Source organism: Ambystoma mexicanum, chromosome 7p (genome assembly GCF_040938575.1).
Source record: "Ambystoma mexicanum isolate Mex_15411 chromosome 7p, UKY_AmexF1_1, whole genome shotgun sequence".
In the NCBI taxonomy this organism is placed as follows: domain Eukaryota; kingdom Metazoa; phylum Chordata; class Amphibia; order Caudata; family Ambystomatidae; genus Ambystoma; species Ambystoma mexicanum.
In genome coordinates, this window is record NC_090939.1 from 827,398,470 (window position 1) to 827,424,612 (window position 26,143).

General features: G+C 48.4%; 1 protein-coding gene across 2 annotated transcripts in view; it reads left to right on the forward strand.

Annotated features, from left to right (window-relative positions):
• LOC138526349 (pyruvate dehydrogenase E1 component subunit alpha, mitochondrial) overlaps nucleotides 1–26,143 on the forward strand; it is a 264,819-nt gene that overhangs the window by 88,438 nt on the left and 150,238 nt on the right. The window lies entirely within an intron of this gene.

Consider the following 26,143-nt stretch of genomic DNA (forward strand, 5'->3'; position numbering starts at 1 on the left):
CTTGTCTCTTAGTAGGTCCAGCACACACAATCTTATGTGGAGTGCTGGGGCGTTACCTAGTAGCCCCTTATCCTACCCTCCCATGTAAAAAAGGTTTGTTCCCCTCAATACTTGAAATGGCTGGTGGCAGTGGTTTAATTGTCCTACCATTGTGCTTTTCTACTGCAGGCTGAATCCTCAGCTGCAGTATAGCACCCATGGGTGACCATTTTGTCAAAATGGCCCTGGTCGTCTTTTTTTGCCATGTTCTGTTTGTGCAGTCTTTCTTATGTTTTACTCTGCACGCTGAGCCAGGTTTGAGCTCTTTGTTCATTTTGCCTTTGGCAGGCTTCAGCCCTGAAGCCCGCCTCTTGCTCCAGTGTGTCTGGAAAGGCAGGATGTGAGGGAGGTTCCCGTAACTCCCCTGTCCTTTGTCTCTAGGGATGCTTGAATGCAACCAGTCCTGATTGGCTGGCTGGCAGTCAGTTTGAGTGACAGCCTAGGCTGTGCATGAATGGGAGAAACCTGCTTAAAAGGCGAGGGTTTTGGGACTAGAGGCAGAGTTGACCACTGGGAGAACCACCCGAGGAAGAAACAATGAACGAAACCTGCTGCATCCTCCTGGACCTTTGGATTGCCCGGTGAAGCCCTGCTGTGCTGAAACTCCTTTTTCTAATTGACAGAAGCTCCAGAAGGGACGACTTCTTTCCTTGGGTTAGTTGGACCAACTAACCAGGAGATGAATTCCACTGGACTATCTTCCCCGACTGGCTGTACTACTTTGCTGCTGCAGGAACCGAGTGTCAGGGGTTGAGAAATTCGTAGTCGAATGCTACGTCTGAAATCCAGCCAGAAGCTAGGAGTCTTCCAAGGACCCTCCAGAAGCAGGACGACACACGCTCGAGTCCCCTCACCAGAGTGCAGGACCCAAGGAGTGAAGGAACCCCAACTGGTATCCGAGATCCACAGTGGTGCTTTTTACCAAGCACTGAAACCGCGAAGTGCCGCTGAACCGAAAAGAGCCCAAAGCTGCTGACGACCTCCAAATCAGTGCTGCAGGAGCCCTACAGACGTCCTTCCTCTCGTCCCCACGACTGAGGCTTAGGAACCCTGGGTCAACATCGCTGCAACAGGACAGAATTCAGCTGGACCACTCTTCCTCAAACCAGAGGTAATGTTTAGACTTGGGGTACTTACCCCAGTGTCTTAAGCTGTGCTCTTTTCAGTTGAGCCTTGCATTGGCTTACTTTTTAGAGTTGGTTCTAACTGCTTTTCACAAGCTTGACAGCTTGTGACCCTACGAGTGATGTCTACAAACTCCCTAACTTTGTGCAAGACATTTATCTAAGAAGTGCCTCCGCTCCATAGACTCTGCTCCAATTGACTTTGGCTGTCTCCATGCAGACTCTTCTAGTCCATTGACTTTTATATTTCTGTCCCTCATAGGTGGTAATTTGTTTTAGACTGTTATTGCTGGGAAAGGCTTGTCTAGACTTCATTGGAAGATTTAAGTATACTCGCATGTCCAGAGATTTGTTTGTCGGAATACGATGCACAGCACTTGGACTCAAGGTCCTAGGCTATTGGCGGTTTGGAGCCCAGGAAGCTCACAGCTCGTCGTGGAATAGTTCGAAATGCAGGCCGTCTTAAGTCTGATTTGGTCCCACCAGTCCAAAGGAAGGAGACGTCCTCTTTGTGTCTGTCGCATGGAAGAAAGGGTCAACACAGCAGTGGTCACTCAGCAGGGATATCCGTTTGCTGGAAGTAGCTACAGGAGTCTTCTCTTCTTCCTCATTGTAATCCGCTCCAGAGGTCGACTTGTCTTCAGCCTCGGGATCCAAGCCATTTATCCAGGATCCCAGCCAATCGGCACTCATGCTACACTCACTTTGGTGGGTAGCTGTCCTTTCAGGGCAGCCAGCCTCCCAGTTGGAACTGGTTCCAGGCAGGCATGCCAGAAGAGTTTCGGACCCCTCTGTTGTTTCCTATCTTAAGACACTCTGTGCGGGCTTCACAAAGGATTCCCGCTGAAGACCAGTCCAACCAGGTCCTCCCCGACCCAGCATGGCAGAAGTAGTACCAAGAAAGAACAAGCACACAAGAAATGGCAAAATGAAGAATACAGCCACCATCCTTCTGTGCATTACCGCGTGTTAGGTTACATTTTCATTTTTATGCTAAATCTCCCTCCCCTGTGAGACCCCCAGCACTTTTTGATTGAGGTGTGGATTATTTTTCTATGTTCCTGAGTGAGTGGGAATCTTTTTTTTTTTTTTTTGGATTCCCCACTCGCCCTTTCTTTTTTTTTTTTGTTTTTTTTTTAAATATGGGTGTCCTTTTTTATGACTGGCCATACTTTATTTTTGGAATTGTACTTTCCTATTACCTTTTGGGCATCTGCTTTTACCTATTGCAGCACAGAGCACTTTCTGTGTGGTGTTGCTGGGGTACCCCTTACGCTCCCCTTTTTTTTCTCTTGGGTTCCTTGTGTGAACTACCGTTCTCAACGGTAGAAGGATACTTTTTATCCTTTCTACAATCCCCATTGTGAGATCAGCACACCCCTCTTTGTGTGCTGAGGTGATGCATAGTATCCCCTTTCTCACTGCTCCTGTAACATTTCTGTTACAGTGACAAGCTTACTCTTATGACTGGTTGCAGTGGATGTTTTCTACAAACTTTTGTCTGAATTTCATTTTTTTGTTTGTTTTTGTTTTTACTCGCAGGCTGTCAAACCAGACGCAGCTATGCACAGAAGGGGGTAACTGTATCTAGAATGGTGGGTAGTTGCTTTTTTCGCCATTTTTAGTGTGCTTGCCTTTCTTGGTCCTTCGTCTGCCATCCTGGGTGGGGGAGGTCCTGGTTTGGTTCTTCTCTTCGGCTGAGAGTCTGAAACTCTGTAGCCGTTTGTCTTCTGGTATGCTCGCCTGGAACCAGTCCTACCTGGGAGGCTGGCTGCCTGTCTGCTGATTGGCTGGGTTCCTAGATAAATGGCCTGGATCGGGATGCTGAAGATAAGTTGACCACTGGAGCTGAATTCGATGAGGAAGAAAAGACGGCTGTAGCTGATTCCAGCGACAGGAGATGCCTGCTGTGTAACCGCTGCATTTGTTGACCACTTATTCCATGCTGCCCAGGAGCCCTGAATATGACTCTGACCCTTGGACTGATGGGACCAATCGGTCTTAAGACCTGCATTTCGTACCATCCCATTATGAGCTGTTACCTCCCTGGGCTGCAAACCGCCAATACCTTGAGACTGAGTGTTGTGCAACATCTTTCCATGAATGAATCTTGCTGTAAACTTCAGAGAACTCTTGTTGTTTCTCCAGAAGCAAGATTCCACTCCTTGAAGTCCCCTCACCAGCGTGCTGGACCGTAGTGAGGCGAATCGATCAGACGACGACCGTTCCCATATCTGGTACCTTGAAAAGGGTGCTAAATCCACAGAGCTGCACTGAATCTTTTTTTTGGGATCCTTTTCGTTCTGCTGCTGCATGTTCCAATCCAGTGTCCTTTCTTGCGTAGCCACGACCAAGAATCCAGAGACCGGGTCCTGTGCTGCTGCATCGTGAAGGTGTCCGTCTGCAAGCTTCTCTTCACTGCTGAGGTACTGCGTGGCTGAGAGTAATGCTTACCCAACGTCTTGTGTTGCTCCTGTATGTCTAGGTTGGTGATTCATGTAGTTGGGAGAATGCCCATACTGTTCGTCCAGGCTTGGGCTGCCTCCAACACCTGGAGAGTCCCTCAACACTTTCTAACTCTCAAGTCTGTACTTGTTTTTTTTGATAAAACATTTTGTGTTTTTTGACATAAAACAACCACAAGACAAAGGGGGGGTGGTAACAGAACACCCATAAGGTAAAGTACACAAAATTAGATGTTTTAGAAGCACTCCAACCAGCACCATCAACTGCAAGTACACATAATGTTTTCAGTAACGCAATCCACCATGGTCCGCCCGCCCTCGGTTCCCCCAACCAACCACTTCCATTATGATCACCATTGAGTCCGGTTGTCAAGGTCCAGTCTCTTCCCATTTCCCCCATATCTTGGATGCCTTGGCCGGGCATCCCCGTGCGCCGTAGACCCGGTGCTCTATCATGGCACATGAGTCCATGTCGAGTATCCATTGTTCAAGTGTCGGGGGGGGGGGGGGGGGGGAGGGGTTCAGGGGGGTCGGGCACACCCCATTTTTGCGCAATGTTGCGCTTCATCAGGCCCGCTGCATTGTTCAATAACAGTTTTTCCCATTTATTAAAGTCAGATGTGTCAGGTACGCCCAGGATTAGAACCTTCAGATCAAGCTCAATGGTGCAGGTGAGTTCCCTGGACAGTTGCGCGCAACAGGCCATCCAGTAGGTGCGGATCCGGGGGCATGACCACAGGATATGATAGAAGGTGCCCTCCTCCTCCCCACAGCGGAGACAGTTTGGATTTGTTGCCCTCTTCCAACCATATAGTGCAGTTCGAGGGTAATATACTTATTGAGCTGTACAAGTCTGAGCCTAGAGGAGATGGCCACCTCTCGTGGATGCATTAGGACCTAGATCCAATCCTCTGGATCTATCTCCCCCACATCTCTTTCCCGCCTGGTTTTTAGCCCCGATAACTCGGGGGTAGCGAAGGATGTGATGGCGTTGTATAGAATGGATGTGCATTTACTAGGGATGTGCGCGGGGATCATATTGCGTTCTATCGGTGTATAGTCGGGGACCGTGTCATCCGCAGGTATACAGGTCCGCAGGGCATGGGTCAGCCGCATGAAATGATATCGTTCCGTTGTGGGCAGTTGGAATTTGCACTGCAAGTCCTCAAACGATGTCAATTTCCCGTCTTTGAGGATATCTCCAACCCTCAGGATCCCGCCCCCACCCATCGCGGCCATGGTTCAAGTTTCCCAATTTCTTGGAGATTACTGTTTCGCCATGGAGGTTGCGCTGCAGTTATTTTATTTCCCCACCCAACGAACATATGTGCCTGTCTCCAGATAGTGGTGATGTGAGTCTCGGTTGTGGGCAGGGGCGGTCTCCCCGGGGGCTGGTATAGTATCTGCAACGGGTCTGTGCCCTGCATAGGTTCCACGTCAGCCCGGATGTGAGGCAGTGCTCTATCCCCATGAAGCAGGTCATTAACTATCGCTAGTTGTGAGGCCCAGTAGTAGGTTTGGAGACAGGGAACACCAATCCCTCCCTCCCAGACCGACCTCTGCAGAGTGCTTAATGCCACGTGTGACTGACCACCCCCCCATATGAGTCCTCCTAAGAAGGGTTTCGGTGCGGGTGAATTCGGGGGTGGGGATCGTGAGTGGGGCGTTCTGCAGGACATATAAGAATCTTGGAAGTGACATCATCTTGAAGAGTGCAGCATGCCCCATGAGGGTCAGAGGGAGAAGTTTCCAGTGGTGGACGTCCCTAGCGAACCTGTCCACAATCTGATGGAGGTTGTGCATTACATATTTGGTTAGATCAGATGTTATCCATAACCCCAGGTATTTAAAGCCCTGTGTATCAAACCGGTACGGACATCTCGTGGAGTTGACCCGCTCACCCCCTTTCACCGGGAAAAGTACCGATTTCCTCCAGTTAATTCTTAACCCGCTAAATTCCCTGTAGGTGATGAGCATCTGGGTTACTGTGGGACAGCCCCGGGCCGGCTCGGCCAGGTATAGCAAGAGGTCATCAGCGTAGAGAGAGACACGGTCCTCATGTCCCTCGGGCCATCTGAATCCCGCCCATGCCCCGCTTTAGCGAAGCCACAATGCTAGCGTTTCAGTTGCAAGGGTGAAGAGGAGGGGGGCTAGGGGGCACCTTGTCGCGTGCCTCTGCCCAGAGGGAAGGAACGGGAGGTCCACCCATTCACCTTAACTTCTGCTTGAATGTTAGTATATAACAGTTTAACCCACCCCAGAAAGCTCTCTCCGAACCCCATACGGGTCATGATTTCCCAGAGGCTGTCCCATCGGATTGAATCAAATGCCTTTTCAAAATCTATAGCCAGCAGGGCGAGCGGGGCATCGAGGATAGGGGCCCGCTCGAGCGCCAGATGGAGTCGGCACAAGTTCATTCGGGTGGATTTGTGGGGCATAAAGCCACACTGATCGGGGTGCATCAGCGTGTCCGCTACCAGTTGGAGCCGATTGGCTAAGAGTTTGGCCAGGACTTTGGCTTCTCCGTTGATGAGCGAAATCGGCCTATAGGAGGCGCATTGCTCCTGGGGCTTGTCAGGTTTGGGGATGACCACTATGGTCGTTCTACACAGATCTGGGAGGCAACCCCTGTCTCGGGCGGCCAACATCTGATGCAGGGGAGGTGCTGTGTTACCCCCAAGCTTCTGCCAGGTTTCAACCGGGAACCCGTTCGGGCCCGGGGTTTTCCCGGGCTGCAGTTGTCCAAGGGCTTCTAATATTTCAGCCTCCGAAAGCTCGGAGTCCAACATCTCCCTTTGTTGAATCGACAGTGTGGGGATTTCCATGCCGTCCAGGAGGGACGGATCCAGGGGTAGAGTAGGGGCTTGGTATAGTGTAGCATAAAATTGGGCAAAGGCCTCCGCTATCTCAGCATCCGACCGGCATGTCTCACCCTGCGGGGTGATAATCTCCCGGACACAGTGCTGCCCCTCATCTCTCTTCTCTAGCCACGCCAGCATTTTCCCCGCTCTATCCCCCAGCTCGTATACCCTAACTTCGGTTTCCCAGTGGGTCTGTTTGGCGTTATCCAGCATTAGGTTTCGGAGGCATTCAGTGGCACATTTAAGGGTCATGTGGGTCTGTGGGGTAGGATTAAGAGTGTGTTTGTTTTCTCAGTGAGTTACCTCCGTTTCCGCCTCAGTTATCTTCCGGAGCCTCTCCCTCCTCCTACCCGCCGTCCAGGAGATTATTTCCCCCCCGCAGCACGGTCTTGTAGGCCTCCCATAACACTATTGGGTCTTTATCGCTGGTATTATTAATCTCAAAGTACTCAGTCGAGACTTCCGCGAGGCGCTCAACGAATTCCGGGAGGGCCAGATAATAGGTGTTCAGCCGCCACGTTCTGTGGGTGGGTGTGGGGAGGGGGAGTTCAGTCCCTGCAATCGTGACTCCGCCAACAGGGGTGAGTGATCCGAGATTCCTCGGGGGAGAAGGTCCGCCGAGAGGATCTTATAGAGATCCGTGTGAGGTACGAATAGGTAATCAAGCCTGGAGAGGGAGGCGTGTGCCCGGGAGTGAAACGAGTAACCCCTGGTCCCGGGGTGCAGTTCCCGCCATACATCACAGAGACCCACGGCAGACACAAAATTGGACAGTTTCGTGGGGAGGTGCGGATTGCGTTGTCGAAGGTGGAAGTGGTCTAAGGTGTTACACATGACATCATTAAAGTCCCCACCTAGGAACCACTTATCAGGCTGAAGTTTGCCCATAAGGCTGGTCAGTACTATAACAAGAAAGTCCGTACTGCTTTAAATACAAATCTCAATAGGTTCAATTTAAGTTATTTCTCTGAGCGTACCATTACGATATCACACATTTTAGGGTTCTCTTAAAGCAATCGAGGCAGCCTCAAAGTTTGTGAAAGGATTCTTTAAGTATTTATTTCAAAGAAAAAATATGCACGAATATTTTGTAAAAAAGTATGCATAAATAGTTTGTAAACAGAGCTATAATACAAAGAACAAATAAATGATAACATGTGAATTCAAAATTAGTGAAAAACGAGCTGCAATAGAAAATTGTCAATTTCTTAGAACAAAAGAAAAATACTGAAGGAAACTAAACACATAGACTGCCAATAGTGGAAAGTGACCTAATAATAAGCCCACATACATGATTTTGCGGCTTAGTGAAGGGACACTATAGAGTTTATTTTCATCAACGAAAGGCAGAGTCTGAATTCGTTCTGTTTCCTGTATTTCGTTGACAGGTCTGCCTACGTGTAAGTGTCAAAAAAATATAGTGCTAGAACTACAAAAATTTCAACTCGACGTCATTAAACCACGTGCTTTTCGCGGCCACCTGCAGCATTTGCGCTGAGTCGAGCGCACCATGACTCAGCTTACTGCCATTACAAAAGCAGCCTCTGCGTAGCTTCTTTCAAGGGTTGGGCTTCTGCCCAACCCTCCACATTGACTGACATAGAGGCACGCCAGCCTTCAGCGAATCAGGTCACTCCCTGGACTAGCCCCAATAGGATTAGGCCATTTGGACCAACGTCCACACTGCAACCAGCAGCTTTGTTCCCTTTTATTTCATCACGTACAATTCAGAGTTTCCGCAGGTCAGTGCGAAAAGGAGCCATCGACAAGACGTTAGCTTGAGTCTCTCCAAGGTAAGACTTAAAAACACATCACAGTCAGTCTCGTACTGTTCACGCAGATGAAGACTGTTTATTATTTTTTCACCACTAATCGCGCTGCATGAAGCAAAAGCCGCGCAGGTCCATTTAGCAATTTATTTGCCTTTATTTCACTTTATAGAGGCAGCACCCCACGCCTCCGCCTAGAAAACTTGTAGGCGGTAAGCCAGCACCTCACCACTCGTACCCAGTACAAAAGTGACCATTTGGATGGTCTTCTTCTCTACCCCAATTGAGGTAGGCTCTTTTACATATATTTTCACATAATTTTGCACTTTGAAGTACTCGGTTCTTCCATTTATTTCCAATCCTGATCATGTATATACACTTAAACCCTTTTTTAGGTCTAATCTTTGATGTGAGTACATACACCTCTGGAACTCTTCCAACATGCTATGTTGAACAGCATTATCTGGAACAGACCTCACCAAACGCCTTCTTGCAAGCATTTCCCTATAAGGTAGCTTTCATGTGCAATTAATCATATTGCATCACACAGCAACAGTCTCGCCTCTCATGACTATTCTCTTCACTTCTAGAGAGTGTGTTCTCCAATGCGACCTCTGTCTTGATGTAGCTACTCCGTGGATTACCCCGGATCCACTCTTCCAGACGCCTAATATGGGCTTCCCTGCCCACAACGCGCCTGTTTTTCTAATCATCCACAGCCAACCAATTAGGTAATTCATGTTGCCAATGGGTATTTTACCTTAACTCTCTCTTAAAGCAATCTGGGTAGTCTCCAAGAAAGGGGACTGTCCCTTTCACATTATTTATTTTTCTTTGTGTCTGCATCCCCACAAGGTCCAGTTGTTGTGAGGTATCTCGCCCTGATATGCCTTGGAATTCCTGGCCAGACAGGTGGCACCCTTGCCGAAATGTGGTTTAATGATGTCGAGTTGAAATTTTTGTAGTTCTAGCACTATATTTTTTTGACACTTACACATAGGCAGACCTGTCAATGAAATACAGGAAACAAAAAACGAATTCAGACTCTGCCTTTCTTTCTTTGATGAAAATAAACTCTATAGTGGCCCTTCACTAAGCCACAAAATCATGTATGTGGGCTTATTATTAGGTCACTTTCCACTATTGGCAGTCTATGTGTCTAGTTTCCTTCAGTATTTTTCTTTTGTTCTAAGAAATTGACAATTTTCTATTGCAGCTCGTTTTTCACTAATTTTGAATTCACATGTTATATTCATTTGTTCTTTGTATTATAGCTCTTACTGTTTACAAACTATTTATGCATACTTTTTTACAAAATATTCGTGCATATTTTTTCTTTGAAATAAATACTTAAAGAATCCTTTCACAAACTTTGAGGCTGCCTCGATTGCTTTAAGAGAACCCTAAAATGTGATATCGTAATGGTATGCTCAGAGAAATAACTTAAATTGAACCTATTGAGATTTGTATTTAAAGCAGTACGGACTTTCTTTTTATAGTACATTTGTAGTCCCTTTCCCTACTGCTTCTGGGACATTTCAGAAGGCTGGTCAGGTCATCGAGTAGTTCCTGCCCCAGTCCAGGCGGGGAGTAGATTGAGACCAATCCAAATGTTTCCCCCCAAAGTGTCCCCAGTGCCATTACAAATCGTCCTCGAGGGTCTTGTTGTAGGGCCTGCAGGGCAAACGGGACACGTTTGTGTATAAGAATAATAGTGCCTCTGGATCCCATGGAGTATCCCGCTTGGTAAGCGGTCCTATGATTGGTTCGAAGAAAAAACTTGCATTGTGTCCCAGCAAGGTGAGTTTCAGTAAGCAGGGCTACATCGGGAGAGTGCCTGGAGAGTAGTTGCTTGACCAGGCGCCTTTTAATCGTGGAGCCCAGCCCGTTCACATTCCAGGTGAGGACCTTAAGGGATTTGGGGCGTGTGGTCATTGGTGGATGAGACTGGTCAGTTGGCATCTGACAGGGCTGTCGGAGGGGAGGGGAGGGGAGGGCAGGCGGTGCGTGCGGTGCATGGCGGTATGGTGCAAGATATACAAGGATTGGCGGTTGAGGTGCTGCTTGTGTGTGGTGTGGTGCCAACTGGCCAGGATCCAAACCATCCCTTGATAAGTACCGGGGAAGGCTGAACCCGTGGTAACTAATACATTCTCCCCAATAAACCCCTCCCACCCCCACCTAGGTACCTGTCACCCAAACATCGCTGACAATCAAAAGAGGCAGAGCGTCAGCGTTGACTTCCCTTGTTAAAGTTCAACTATGAAAACTTGAGAGGGGGGGGGGGGGGGAGTTAGAGGATTTGTTGTCTTCTTCCCCCTTAAAAGCACCGATGGGAGAGTAGCATCCTCCCGCTTACCGCATTTTAAATATATGAGCCGCTTCTGGTGGCGCCACAAGTCCCAGCTACGGTATCTGCCATAAGAGGGTTACACGCCTGCCAGGAGGTTGATCCCCCGGACAGAAGTCACGGTGGGAGTTCGTCTCCCCCGTTCATTGGTGGGTCCGCTAGCGGTGGTTGGTCCAGCCTGCGGCGACGGTCCGATGGCGGCTTGGGGTTTCCATTCTATTGCTTCGGGGTGTGGACCAGTCTCCCTCGATGTGCTGCTCCGCCCAGCGCCGTGCCTCACTGGGGTCATCAAAGTGGATCGTTGTCCCTTTATGGTAAATTTTCAGTTGGGTGGGAAAGAGCAGCCCGTATTTGACTCCAAGTGACTGCAGTTGCTTTTTAAGCTTCCCAAAGGATTGTCTCGCCTTCTGTACCTCCTTCGTATAGTAGGGAAAGAAGGCCAGTCTGGACCCATTAAAGTTTATCGTGCCCTTGGTTCTGGCGAGCTGTAGCAGGCCATCTCGATCCCGATAGTTCAGAAATCTCGCTATTACAGTGCGTGGAGGGGCGCCGGGCGTTGGCCTGCCTGCAGGCATGCGGTGTGCCCTCTCAATGGAGAAGAATTTCGAGAAAGACTGTAGGTCGAACAGGTCTGTCAGTAGTTGTTCAAGGAAGAGTTCCATGGAGGGTCCCTCTTCTTTCTCAGGGATACCAAGAATGCGGACGTTGTTCCGCCTGGACCTTCCTTCGCTCTCCTCTGCCCTGGCTTCCAGGACCTTGAGTGTAGCCGTGACTCCGTGGAGTTGGTGTTGCACATTGCGGAGGCCGTCCTCCGTTGTTGAAATGCGCTGCTCCGCTTCCCCAGTGCGTGCGGACAATTTCTGCAGATCGTGTCTGAGAAGGGAGACATCTAGACTTATTCGGTCTATCTTTTGCTCCATGGATGAGCGGGAGTCCGCAATGGCGGCCATAACATCCTTGAGGGAGAGCGTGTGTTCAGTGTCCGTGTCCTCGAAGTGTTGCAGTGGAGGATCCACAATCTGTGACGAAGGAACAGTGTATTGCTCAATCCTGTTCTGCATAGTGGACTTCCTCGTCTTTTCTTTGCCCATGGTCGCCGCCCGGCCTGGCAGCCGTGGTTCTATGGCTGTATTCCTGTTGGGATCTCGGAGGGTGCAGGCAGATAATGAGGGTGTTGTGGCCCCTTTACTCCCTTCAGAGGGGGGTAGGTTGTGACTACCAGTCTGGCACGGCGCACGAGTTGCGAGGCGCCCTGGGTCAGGCAGTTCCCAGCAGGTCGACGTCTCTTCGGAAGGGATTTGGAGCTACGCGGGGAGTCCTTGGTGGGTCTGCACTGTTGTTTCAGCTATTGCAGGGCGTCGCCGGTTTCCGAGTCCCGCTGTGCCGCGGCAGTGCCCCGGACCTCGGAGGGCGCCTTTTCCGTATGAGGCCTCAAGCCCGGGCCAGCACCGGCGCCGCCAGTGGCGGTGGTTGAGGCCCTTCGGTCGAGGGCCGCTTGTATCACTGGCAGAGGAAGGATGGATGGGGGGGGGGGGGGGGGGGGAGTCCCTCACCTCAGTTTCTCCCGTGTCGGTCAATGCTAGTGCACAGCCCCGGGGCGGGATCCCGCTTGCGAGGCGACGGCCACTCCGAGTCACACGAGTCCTCTCGCTCACTCCTTCGCTTCGGGTCTCAGGCCAGCGGCCGATCGGAGCAGCCCTCGGTGGAAGAAACGTTCCTCTGTGTAGGATTCAGAGGGGGCTCAGTGAGGGTCGAGACAGCGCCACACCAGACCGTCGCTGCACCCAGGCGGCCATTTCGGCCACGCGCCAAACTTCTCCCGGGCTTTGCTTCGCACTCGTCAGCCGATTTCTTCCGTTCAACGGTCCAGATGGACACGGTGATATCCGCTGTAAGTAGGGGTTATTTTTACACGCCGTAGTTGGCGGCAACAGGCGGTTTTGACAGGATTACCGCGGCGGTTGCGGGAGCGACGGAGACCTACGTCTTTACCATCGCGCTGTTGGCCACACCCCCCCCAACCCCCCCCCCCTCCCACAAGTCTGTACGCGTTGGATGAGAAATCTGCAAACACTAACTTTCCTGCATCTTTGCCTATCCTGACTTGGCCACTGGACCACCATGTCCCCCTTCTGCCTCCTGAGATCACTCGTGGCCTTCGAATAGGGAAGGACTTTTAAAGTATAAGACTTCTGACTAGAAAATAGAACAAGTGTTGCAAAGTACTTGCTTGCTAAATGTTTTAGTGCTGTAACTGATTATCTCTGAAATAGAATACATTACAAAGTTCTTACTTTTCTGTGAATTGATTACTGCCATTCTGAAAAGTATACAAGGTGATTAACTTGCCTATGAATTTTGTGTTTCACTATTCTAGAAAGTAACGGAGTTGGAATTACTGTATTATTCCGGAAACTGAATAAGTGTAACCGTGTTTTACCAGTAGGGTTTTACTCACCTTGAATGGCATACTGCCATTCTAAATGTGTAATGCTACATTTTTACCTTTCTTGGAAGTGCATATAACCATTCTGAAAAGTGATTCATATGTTATTTCTTACCTTTTGAATTGTGTTCCACTATTCTAAATTCTCCACACAAAGTCAGAGTATTAAGATTCATTCTGAAGCACTGGAATAGTCTGACTAATGATGATCGGACTAAGAACCTTTTTCCCAACCCCCGATATTTTCTCATAAAAGCAGTGAGAGTTTACGAGATATGCAAAGGGCAGTGACGCTTAGTGGTGTACTGCAGTAATGCTGTGCGGGTAGTGGTGGAGTTTCTGTCCAGGGCGGCTGATCTTGTTCAGGGTATCCCCTTTCCTTTTATTTATTGCGAAGTTTCTCAAATTCAGCCTTGCACTGTTCTGGGTCACTCAAAATGCATTTGATCCTAAGCATTTGACCATAGGGTACATTCTTTAAGGTGTTATGCGGGTGGAAGCTTAACCGGTGAAGTAAATTGTGCCAGTCAGTTTCTTTTATGTATAAAGTGGTTGAGATGGTGTTGTCTTGTACTAGAATCTGTAGATTAAGGGAATGCACACTGGGTGCTCCAATATCAGCTGCTAAATTGGAGCCAATGGCATTGCTAAATCTTAGTAATACAGTGTCATGTAATGCAGTGCGAGGGCTGTTCCCTACTGCAACAATATGGTCTATGTAACACACCCACACTTCGGTATTTGTACCAAACGATGCTGTAGGATATGGGTGGTCTCATATCTAGGCATAACGCAGTGTGTGTATGCAGTGTCTATGGTGGCCCCCATGGACATCCCAGATGTTTGCAAAAAGTGTTGATGGAGTAGAAATTTTGTGAAATGTAAGTTCAAGAGAATCATAATTAACTTCTTAGCTGCTCCAATGGAGTTGGCCTGTAACAATATCCACTCAATTGCCTTCTGCCTGAGGCCATGCAGGATGCTGGTGTAGGGTGTAGATGTTACTGACATCAACGGTGAATAAAATGTCCTCATCGGTAAGGGTGAGAGTTTGCAAAAAGTGGGTGGTCTCTTTCAGAAATGTAGATGTCTTTTGAATGATTGGTTGCAGAAAGTGATCAATATATCTCCCAATGGGTTGTGAGATGCTGCCGGTGGCTGCAACAATAGGTCTACGTGGGGGTGTTGACCAGACTTTTGCGGATCTTTAGGAGCAGGTAAAAGGTAGGAACTCTGGGATGTAAGCTATACATCTGTGATTTGGTTTTCTCACAAATCCATTCCATCACTAGGGTCTTTTTTAGAATCTCTTCAAGATCTCTGCTTATTTCTGCCGTTGGTTCATGATCTAATGGGAGTATACACTGGTGTGCTCTAGTTGTCTACTATGTTCTTTCTTATCGTCCACCTTGTTGAGTATGACTAGTGCTCTGCCTTTTTCTGCTGGGTGAATAGTGATGGTTGTGAGTATATGGTCCTAATCTGTGACAACTCAACACTTTTGAGGTTGGTGTGCTTGGGTTTACCAAAGTGAAGCTTCCTAAGATCAACCAGTACCCTTTTCTGGAAAATATCTGTGGATGAAACTGTTACAGGATGAATGTGGGTAGCTTTTACATTAAACTCTGTGTAGTCCTCATAGTATCTGCGTACTCCTGCAGAGTAAGTTCATTGAAGAACACTTTCTGACCAATCTAAAAAGGTCGATTTTTGGTGTTGAACATAATGGTGCTGTATGTTGGCACACATTTGAGCCCTTTTTGTAAGGTCTGAAGTTATGTTGTGGTGTTTTGCATTTATATAGCGCCTTACATACCATTGGTATGGTCTGAAGGCGCTGGTAGGTTGAACGCCCTTGGGAACCGAAGTTCAGGTCAGTAGAGAGAGTTAAAGGTGCGTGTGAGCACCGGATATGTGTGCAGCTTATGTGGTATTTGTATAATAGCTGCTTCTTAGCGGTAGGTTTGGTGGTTGAGATATCAGGAGTGTGTGTTCGTTCTGGCAGGATTTATCCAGACCGATTGTGGCTGCGTTAGGCCTGAGGAGAACTCCTGGCTGGGGGTGTGTAACCAGCAGTGTTTAGATAGGGTGATGGGGAGTATGCGGCAGATGTTGGTTTGAGAACAGTTATACCGAATGGTGTCATAGTATCTCTGTGTTCTAGCTGAGTGGTGGTGTAAGGAAGAGAGTAAGCGTGGTGATGGAGTTTCCCCAACCCTTTTGATTTGAAATAAGTCTATAGCCAAAACTATGAGTCCTCTGTGTCTCATTCCTGGCTCATCACAGCAGAAAAACAAATCTACTCTACCTGCCGGTCTGCAGGTCTAGCAGGATTTTAAAGATTCTTTTCGAGGCCTGAAAGATGTCTTTGACTTTGTAGTTTGCTGTGTTGGATTCTTTCCCAAAGCAGCTTTCAGTTTGTCATGGAAACAAAACACGGTCTGCTTTTCGTCTTTTTTATGTAACTTTATGGGGTTCATTGTGATTTATTGTATTTGTTTATAATAATCGCAGGGAAAGGAATACATATGAAATGTACGATTGATAACCTAGTGGATAAACATGGGTACTTTACATTAGAGAGTGTGCGATTGTGACATTAAGACAAAATGCTGCAGGGGAAGGTGGAAACCTAAACCAGGGACGAGAACAGGACAGAATGACATTGGAATGGGATGGTAGAGGAAGTGCTAAATTAAGGATGGAGGGGTGACCGAAAAGTTCTGTAGGGCTGCCTGTGAAGGGTTGGGAGCAGTGGGCGGGAGCGGTTGGCGGAGATGGTACTACTACTTTTTAAAATGTTCAAGTTTTACTGATCCTATACTTTTTATTTAAAAAAGAAACCATTATGGAATGGTTTCATTTTAAGATAAAGAAGTTGAAACGTGCACTCTGAACATTCCCTTAAACAGCAGGCTCATGTGTTTGGGAGTTTGTATTGTTCGTGGGAGGGGGGGCGTGATGATGGGGTTGGTAGGGAGCCGGGGCAGGCCAGTAGGGAACATAGTTCCATTAGTTATTTTTGTACACTTCGACCACTTGTTGGGAGAGAGAAAAACAGGGTTATGCAGTAACCTAGTGTGCTAGGAAACCGGTTCTTCAGAAAGGAAGGCTTTTAGATTGCTTTTAAGTAGTCGTAGACTTGGAGTAGTATGGAGAGTGAGGGGATGAGCATATCAGAGTAGGGGAGCCGGAGATATCAGAAACACAGGGGGCTCGAGTGGTGGCAAGGAGGTGAGTCAAAGATGAGTCCTGAGGACGGTAGTGCGATGAGCAGATCGAGGGGGTGCGGGGGGGGGCGGAGTCCATGGATGGTTTTGTAGATACATTTATACTAATCACTTTGTTTCATACATAGCCAACCAATCTGGTGACTTGCAGAGGTAGAGGTAAAGCGAGAAAGGTTGAAGTGTGTGTGGACCGTGACGTTGAGGACTTTGTTCAGAGGTGAAAAAGCATGGTTGGGAAGGCCTTGGAGGAGACTGGCATAGTAGTCTGATCCAGAAAGGACTAAGGAGGAGATTACTTTTTTAGTAATATTGAAAAGAGGACCGATTTCTCTGATATTGAGGAGGTTTAGTCTGGCTGCAGTGGCAGATTTGGAGATGAAGAGCGAGAAGTTGTATGATGGGTCAAAGATGACACCAAGGTTACACACTGAAGCAGAGTAAGCAACATAGTCTGGACAGAAGAAGAGAGTAAGTGCTTGTTTGGCTGGGAAGTAGAGAGCTGCAATCTTGGTGAAATTGAGCATGAGTGAGATGCCATCCAATATTTGACAGCAGCCCGTCGGATAAGGAGTGAAAGGAGAAAATGATCTGAGTGTCGTCAGTGAACATATGCTATGAGAAGCCACAAGAGGAGATCAGGGTGCCAAAAGCCGAAGTATAGAGTCAAGAGAAGTGAGCCAAGGACAGACCCTGGGGGAACTCAGAACAGTAAGGGTGGGAGGTGAGGAGGTAAGGTTGTTCAAGGACACCTGAAGTGTCTGAGCGGACAGGTATGAAACTGTCTTGTTGCATGGAACATTTTAATGGAGCTGAGAATCGCTGCAGGCATGCGCTATGAGGATACTGGCACAGTTATTCTCTCCTTTTACAGGGCTTCTCTGTGCAGCAAGATTAGATGTACATCAGTCATTGAATCAGACTGTCTCAGCGCCATGATGCCCTTGGGAAAACGTGCGCTAAACAAACACAGTTAACATAACAGACTGTAAAGCATAGTAACAATTCAGAGCTGATACTGAGCACTTGTACTGCCACACACTACATGGTTAGTTCTGTGCATTAAAGGGAGTGCAAAAGGATGTGCCTGTGCACTGCACTCTGCATGCAAACTCCCTGTTCAGTGCATCGTTTGTGAAGGGATGTTGTGGGCAATGCACAATGTATGTAGATACTATGCATAGTACAAAGAGCACAGGGACCATATTGTTTGCAGCATTACACAATTTGCTGAGAAGCACAGTTCTGAATGGAAAGATGATATGGCTGCTTCATAGTGTGGGCATATCTTGTACAGTGGAGTGAAAATGGGGGTTCAGAGGGGTGGCGGGGGGGGGGCATACATGTCGCATTGCATGGATAGGTCTGTGGAAAAATGGAGGGATGAATGTTTGCATGAGCTCCAGGTCTGCATGGAGAGTACCTCCACAGGGCAAATGGGATAAGTATTGGCTTCTTAGGAATTGTCCTATTCAGTAAGTTGTGCTGCATGTTAAGGGGGCGATATGTATGTATTTAGCGTACACACTTTCAAGAGACTGAGCCTCTCTATTTCACCATGGTTGACATTAATAGGTATGGCAATATCTTTTAAAATGAAAAGGGCAATCCTTTGAGAGTTGGTGACCGTTGCCATAGGCATGGTTTTCAATTCCTAGGGAAATGGCAGATGTGACAGTTTCGGCAAGCTAACATTCACCTCACCATTTAGTACAGGCATGTTTTTTATTTTGTTTAGCAACACAGGGTGCTATGCTGGGTCCTCCCGAGCATGCTTGCCTCTGCGTCCCTTTATTTTCCCACTAGAACTGGTTGTGGAACGACGCATACAATTTGGGGATCAGGGTACCTGGGTTCTAATTCCAGCTTCCCCATCACCAAAATGTGTTAAAACCTGGCCAAAATATCTTTTCGCTCGATCTCTTAACTTACTTTGCAAAATTGCAAAGAGTATACAAAAGTTGAACCTAAAATTGCAGTTTAAACAAAATCCAGGTTTTGCTCCCTTTTATTGGATTGGAATGAAAATATTATGCGGAGATGGGACAATGCATTTGATGTTAAAGTTCCATCAACTTCATTAGATGGTGGTCACAGAATAAAATGACCAAGTTGGACATTTGGTTCGCGTAGGAGTAAAAAGGAACTGTCCATTTAAACTTCATTGGATGCAGGAAGAGTATGCATAGAGTGCAGTCCTTGGACTGTTCGAATATCTGGCATTTTGCGATGTTCCGCATGACTGGGAATTTTTTTTCAAACTTACTGGCTCTCTCTTTAAGATTTGCCGCTCATTTTGTAAATACTTTACGTGTAACAGTGTTGTTTGAGTAATGTAACTCGCGGACTGTTTTCTTGTCTTTATTTGGAAGGCTTATGGGTGCTGCAGCTATTTCTCATCAGCAAACAAAGGCCTATTCCCTGTAGAGCCCCAACAAAATGACGACCGGAGTGTAGAAATCTGTGAGTCTCCATGACGAGGCTGTGTTTACGTGGCAAGAGTAGAAACCAGTATGTGCCATATATGATCATGGCTTTCTTTAGAATTCAAGTTTGGATTGCTGGGCAGCCAGGACATTATCTGGGCAGATGTATGAATGGGTTCCTGTGGGTCACTTCTTGAATCAACATCCTGAGTTTGTTGCATAGAATCTGGTAAGGATTGAAAATGGCGACCATCCCTGATTGGGTGGCTGCCAACAGAATGGTGAGGTTTGCCGGATTAGAGGATAGATTTGAATCCTATTCATTGTATACAAATGGGAGTATCTGTATAGTACCATTTGTCAAGCTGCGGCTCGTCATGAAGCAGCTGAAAGAGGGGCCAGGGAAGATGAAGGCTCTGCTCCTGACATCTGCAATCACTGTTGAGCTGTATGCCCATAGGCTTCTCTCCACAACCAGATGGAACCCCAGCGGTCCTCCTTTCTCTTGCCTCTGCAGGCACAGTTTAGTTGCCTACAACAGGCCTCAGCGTTCCATTGCATAGCACTTGCTAGCTGCTGAACATTCTTATCCTCTGTCTTGGGCCCTGGCTGTTGTGAAAAGGCCCAATTGACAGTCCTGCACCCTGCTACTGCCAAAAATGCTGCTTTGAACAGCGACGCTTCCACCTGTAATGTCAGCTGCCACAATAGCTGCACCAGTACGCAGCATCCGGTTCTTCCTTCTTGGTTTCAACAATGTCATCCAGGGTCGTTCCGGTGGACCTCCCTGGCTGTGCGGCTGCCATAGGCCATATCCTGGACCCAGCATAACAGATGCATGTGTCAGCCACTTTGGTTCACTCCCTTTAAAACAAATAAATACTCCCAGTTAAAAAATGGAAAACAAGACACATAAGAACACAATCCATGCTTTCATGTAGACCACTTCATTGGTAAGTTTGAAACTCTGGTACCTGCAGATTAGTGCCACACAAGGCTCTAATTATTTGATTGCCTTATGTGACGCACTTTAAAGTGAAAAGCCATGCTAAAGTTTGCATGAATGGCAAAGTATGGGTACCAAAAAGATACCAGTTAAAATAGATGTTTACTTGCCTAAAATACCCCTATTGGGGCTATGCATTTTGTCTCTACTCCCTAAAGAAGGGTGGCTTCTTGTATCAAAGGTGCAAGGCCAAGAGGAAGACCATCATGGCAGTGACCTTTCTGGATGATGATTGGCAAGAGGGCCTGGCCCTCATGAAGAACCATTCAACAACTCCAGCCAAGCTGGATAGGCTGTAGAAGAAATATAGGGTGCCGAACTCCACACCCAATTGCTTGAGGTCGCAACCATCGGTGGATTCGGTGGCCGTGTGGAAACTATCGGCTAACCCGTCCTTGTCTTCAGTCCCTCGGACTGCGAGGGGCTGGAGGAGGATGTGAAAGGTTATTTACACCAGTGTCCACTATCCAGGCGGCCAACGCACTAGCGATCCTGGCCAGGTACAATTCTGGTACAAGCTAGACCCGATCCTGGAGTTCCTCCCAGATGATAAGAAGATGGAAGCCCTCGCTCTCTTCCAAGAAGGGGAAGTGGCATTGAATGTTGACGACACAGGGTTCTGGCAAATGGGGAACAGTGTCTGCCTTCGTCGACAGGGTTGGATGAAAGCCACTAATTTCCGTCAGGAGGTCTAAGCAAAGGTCCTAGACCTGCCCTTTGACGGTGAAAATCTGTTTGGGAAGGCCGTCGATGAGTCCCTTCAGGCCATCAAGACCGATACAGAGACGGCCCGTTCCCTGGGCACTCACCAGCAGCACCACTTGTTGTTTTGTCGCTCCTCCAGGGGAAAGTCCAGCAGGTCTGCAAAAGGGTTCTCCACATCCTACAAATAGACTTCCAGATCCTCAACGCAGGAAGTCTACAGAGGCCGTTCCCAGGCCTACAGTAGCTGAGGACAGTGTTGCCTGCAGGGCAGGATGCCGGCGCTGTAGCAAACCTGAACTGACCGGGACGTCGGGTCCCCACTCGTGCACACTGGTGGGAGGCTGGCTGACTAGGTTCATCAGCAAGTGGAGAAAGAGTACCACTGACAGATGGGTGCTGGACACTCCCGCCCAAGGACCCACCCTAGAGTTCCAACGCAGGTGTCCGCGGATCCCTCCGGTTCCCTGTCAGGAGCAGCACATCCCTCAGCTTCTGGAAGAGGTGCGAGCCATGCTGCGAAAAGGGGTGATGGAGATGGTTCCCCAGCGGCTCCAGGGCTCCATTGTCTATTCCAGATACTTTCTAGTTGGAAAGAAGATGTTGGGGCTGGAGGCCCATCCTGGATCTACGACGTATGAACAAATACCTAAAGTCCCAAAAGTTCAGGATGGTCCTGTTGCAACACGTGCTCGGCCAACTGGAAAAAGTAAACTTCTTGATATCGTTGGACCCGGAGGACGTCTATTCACATCCCCATTCACAAACATTGGAATTTTCTGTGTTTCATGGTGCAGGGCCAGCACTAGCAGTTCATGGCCCTACCTTTCAGCTTGAAGTCGGCCGGCAGGGTGTTCATGAAATGCCTGGCACCAGTGGCGGCCCATCTGTGTCTACAGGGTATACCTATACCTGGACGACTGGCTGATATACGTCCGCTCCCGGGATCTGCCCGACGGACATACGGAGACGACCGTCGGCTGGCTATTGACGGATCTGGGATTCTCCATTAACTATCCGAAGTCCTGCTTAACGCCATTGTAGAATGCGCTGTTCCTAGACTCGGTGCGGTGTATTGCCTGGCGTCGCCCTCGCAGGAACCGCTAGCAGCCATTCAAGGAAAGGTGCAATGAGTGTCGTTGACGAAGACAGCCACGGTGTGGGCCATCAAGTTGTTACTGGGCATTACCTCGTCCGTCTCTGCAGGTTGCAGATGCGACCCCTACAGGAATTCCTGGATGCCAGCTGAATACAGGTGTCGGTAAACTCCACAGGCACGATCCCTCAACAAAGAGTTCCGACGGGCGATAGTGGTGGGGCATCCGCTCCAACATCGCCCAAGGCACGGGATTTCACCCCCCTCCCCTACCAGGAGACGGTCACCACGGACGCCTCCCTAGAAGGGTGGGGGGCGCACACTGGACATCTGCACTCCAGAGACCTGTGGCTGCCAGAGAAGGATCTACATATCAACATCCTGGTGCTCCGTGCCATGTTCTGGGCTCTCAAGTCGTTCCTACCATCTCTGAAAGGCAAGGTGGTGAGGATCTTCATCGGCACCACCACCATGGTCTACATCAGACAGTAGGGGGGCACTCTATCCCTGGCGCTCTCCAAGGAACTGCAGGACTTGTGGCACTGGGATGTCGGGCAGGGGATGTTACTCGTCTGTCTCCACCTGACGGGAGTCAAGAAAACCATCATGGACTCCCTCAGCAGGGAACTGCGCTCCTGCCACGAGCGGGAGCTTTCAGGATCAGGTGGACCGCCTGTTCATCAAATGGGGCAGACCCCAGATCGATCTGTTTGCGACGGCTGCAAACTCCAAATGGCAGATGTTTGCCAGCAGATTCCACCAGCCGAGAAACCTGGGGATGCTTTCTCCTTACCGTGGCAAGGGCTGTTTCTGTACGTTTCCTTTCATTTCCTGCTACGAGTCATCAACACACACAGTGTCAATGCAAGATGGCAGATTTGGTATCCGGACCTTCTCGGCCTGTAGCATCGCCTCCAGTCAAGTTACTGGTGGTTCCGGCTCTTCTTATCAGAGAGGGAGGAGCAATCCTTCATCACAACAGAGGATCGCTGAACCTGAGTGCTTGGCTCCTGCAGCCTTAGAGGTTGACGGTTATGAGATGCCAGCGGACTGCAGGGAGGTCCTCAACAAGGCCAGGGCATCGTCGACCTTGAAGTGCTGCGAGCGGAAGCATTTGCTACATGGTGCCGGTAGCAGAGGATTACCCCTCTGAGGGTCACGGCTCCACGGATCCTTCCATACCTTGCTATCCTTGGCAAAGGCTGGTCTGGCGCACGCCTCAAAGGTGCATCTGGCGTCTATCTCCCACTACACCAGCCTCCCAGGAAAATCCTTGCTGTGGTTCCACAGACTCGTCAAGGAGTTTATCAAAGGACTTTTCCGATATTTCCCGCCGGTGAAGGGTCCTGCGTGGGAACTCAGCGTGGTTGTGACGAGGCTCATTGGGGTGGGCGGGGGGTCCCTTCAAGCCTATGCATCCGGCCCCTCTCGTTTCTCTTGTGGAAGGCAGTATTCCTTGTGGCCATCGCCTCACCCAGACACGTAGGTGAGCTCCATGCCCTATCCTGCAAGAAACCGTATTTAACTTTCCATTAATCAAGGGTGGTACTGCGTACGCAACCCTCTTTCATGCCGAAGGTTCTGTCGGAATTCCACCTCCACAATCCTCTGTTACCGGTTTTCTTCCCAAAATCTTTGTTGCTGGTGGATAGGGCCTTGCACTCGGGGGACGTTGCTCTGGGCCTGAAGTTCCACGTGGCGAGCCCAGAGTTTTTGGAAGACTTCACAACTGTTCGTGAACTTTGGTCCTATGTACCATGGGAAGGCCTTGTCCAAGGCTTCCATTTCAAGGTGTCTCTCCGGCAGCATCATGCACTGTCATCAGTTGGCAAGCCGACCGCTGTCCGGCCGTCTGAGAGTCCACTCCACCAGAGCGAATGTTGCGACGACAGCGTTCCTGTTACCCTGCTGGACATCTGCAGGGCTGCAATGTGGAGGTCCACACAGACCTTCACAAAGTTCTACTGCGTTGACAGGTATTCCAGGGAGGAGTGCAGAGTCGGCCAAGCGGTGCTACGCAACCTGTTTGCTTGAGGCGAGTCTGTTCCAGAGGTCAGAGTAATTGCTTCTGTTGAGCCTTGCCACCTCCCGTGGTTGTGTAATGTTGTACTACTATGTATTATTTATTCATGAGCATGTGAATCCAGACCCCATGCAGGAGAAGGTTTAAGTTACTTACCTGTAACTATTGTTCTCCAGCATGGGTCTGGCATGGATTCACATGCAAACCCTCCCTTCAGCCCCTCTGCGGCTCTTCTTGGTCGTACTGCCACTTTACATTCTTACAAAATCTGAAGATGGCTGCAAGAGGAGGGGCTTAGGGAGAGGACTGTCATTGGATGGGGGCAGTATGATCCAGAGGACAGTAATTGGTTTAAATAAGAAATACAGTTTTTAAGTGAAAGTGAAACCGTTTCTTCTTTGCCCAAGGATTCCCAGCCTGAAGGGGAATATTCATGAGAATGTGAATCCATGCCAGACCCATGCTTGAGAACAATAGTTACAGGTAAGTAACTTGCACCTTACTCACAAAATGTGTGGAAATGTCCTTATTCGTTAGTACACAGTGGGGGGCAAAGGGTGGGTTGGCAGCCTCCTAGCCAATCGGGAGGCTTGGAACAAGGGCTTTACCACATGGTTAAAACCCTGTTGTGAGCATGCTTGGAAGCGGGAGCCCACCATCTTCCCCATCGGGAATCTGGTAAGTGCGCCCCTGGACCTCCTTTCCCTTCATTCCCCCATGCCCCAAACCCCAATTTCCACCTCTCCCGCACCCTCCTCACTTAGCTTGTGCTCCTTTGTCACTCACTGGTGTCGGGAATGCTGTGTTCCCGGTGCACCTTGGTTGCAGCAATGGCTGCCATGGAAAGGGGAAAAGGTGCTACATAGTTTCCGTCTCCCAAATGGCAAACACGCTGTTTCTCAATTTGGAAAAAAAACTATTAGCATCCCGGGACAACGTGCCGGAAGACTAATGGCAATAACCCCTCTGGGCAGGGGCCTTACCAGTGCAGGTAATGCCTCGCTTTGCATGTGCTCCTAACTTGCCTGGGTCAATAACTGGCCCGGGAAAGCCCCCTCCCCTCAGGGTTTATTGCTTAATTATGTTACCTTGTTTAACTATTCAAAGTGAAGCCTTGCCTGCGGCGTTACCCCTTGGGGAGAGTCGGGCATATACAGAGAAGTCCTGCGTTCTTTGTGTGGATTGAGCTTTCGAATCTTAACTTTCGGATCTAGAAACAAAAAGATTTCTGACAGCTATATATCCATTTGCTTGGCTATGCCCATTTCGTGAACCTTTTAGGAGGAAGCTCTAGCAACCCCCTGCCTTTTTCGTCCCAATTAAAGCACTGATTGGAAGTGTGTATTTGGGTACTTGTTGGGCTACAGGGCACTTAATGTTTTGAAGAAATGTTCTCAGCTCTCATGAGGATATGCTGTGCCACCGCCTTAGCTAATTGATAGTTTCCAGGCGTATTGGGAGTTGGACTGGATCTAGTTTGTATATGGATTTTTTTTTTTTTTTTTTTATGATTGGCCAAACATGCTTGTAGAATTCACTTCAGGGAACATGTTTTTAGAGGGGCATTATGAAAGATAGAAACCAAGTTGAATAAAGTGTAGCAATATAGGGAGATTAAGCAGACCTAGGAAGCTGGAGGTTGAGGGAGACACAACGGGCAGAACCTAAATGCAAATCTTTCAAATGTACTTCAATTGAGTTTGTTTCATTAGCTGGGTATATACCATGTACCTTTTCTACATCTTGGCTATTATTACATTATTTATTATGCACAGACAAACGGGCCCAGAGTCATACGGGTGCAAGCACTGACCCAAGCACTTTCAATTTATAGAGAAGTGACCCAAACATCATTTAAAAAGGTGAGTCTTGAGTTTATTTTTAAACTCCTTGATCGTCCTGCAATTTCTTATGGAAATTGGTAATGCATTCCATTTAATGGGGGCACTGGACCAGAACGCACCCCTTCTCACTAATTCCAGCAAGGTTTTGGGAACCTGTAAGTTCCTTTCTCCATTCGAACAAAGTGAGGTGACGCCTGTTTAATTTTTAGTCTGTTCGCAACGCAAGGTGGAGATTCACTAGAGAGTGCTTTGTAGGTAATGGTGAGCAACCTAAACTCAAATCTTTCCTCAATTGGCAGCCAATGTAGCTTCCTTCTTACTTCAGACACACGTGTGAATTTACATAGGCCCACAATGGCTCTTAATGCGCTATTCTGCGCCACTTGATGTTTTTTTTTAGTTCAGCCTTATTCACTCCAATAAAGAGTGATCCGCAGTAGTACATTTTTGCAGAAACAATGCCTCTTGCATTTTGAGACAAAAAAGGTTGTACATCTGCAAGGAGTCTAATGTAATGGGCCGATGCTGCCACCAAATTATTAACATGAGCTGACATGCTCAGGGATTGACCAAATGTTGTTCCAAGAATTTTGATTTTCTTCCTTAATCGGAATATCATGATCTGCAATGCAAATTGATTGGTATTCTGAAGTCTGTTTGTTGAGTCTGTTTACAGCCAACCAACATGAGCTCTATTTTCCCATGATTAAGGGCCATGCCATTGGCATCCATTCGCAAATGAAGTCTTATATTTCTGCCACCATA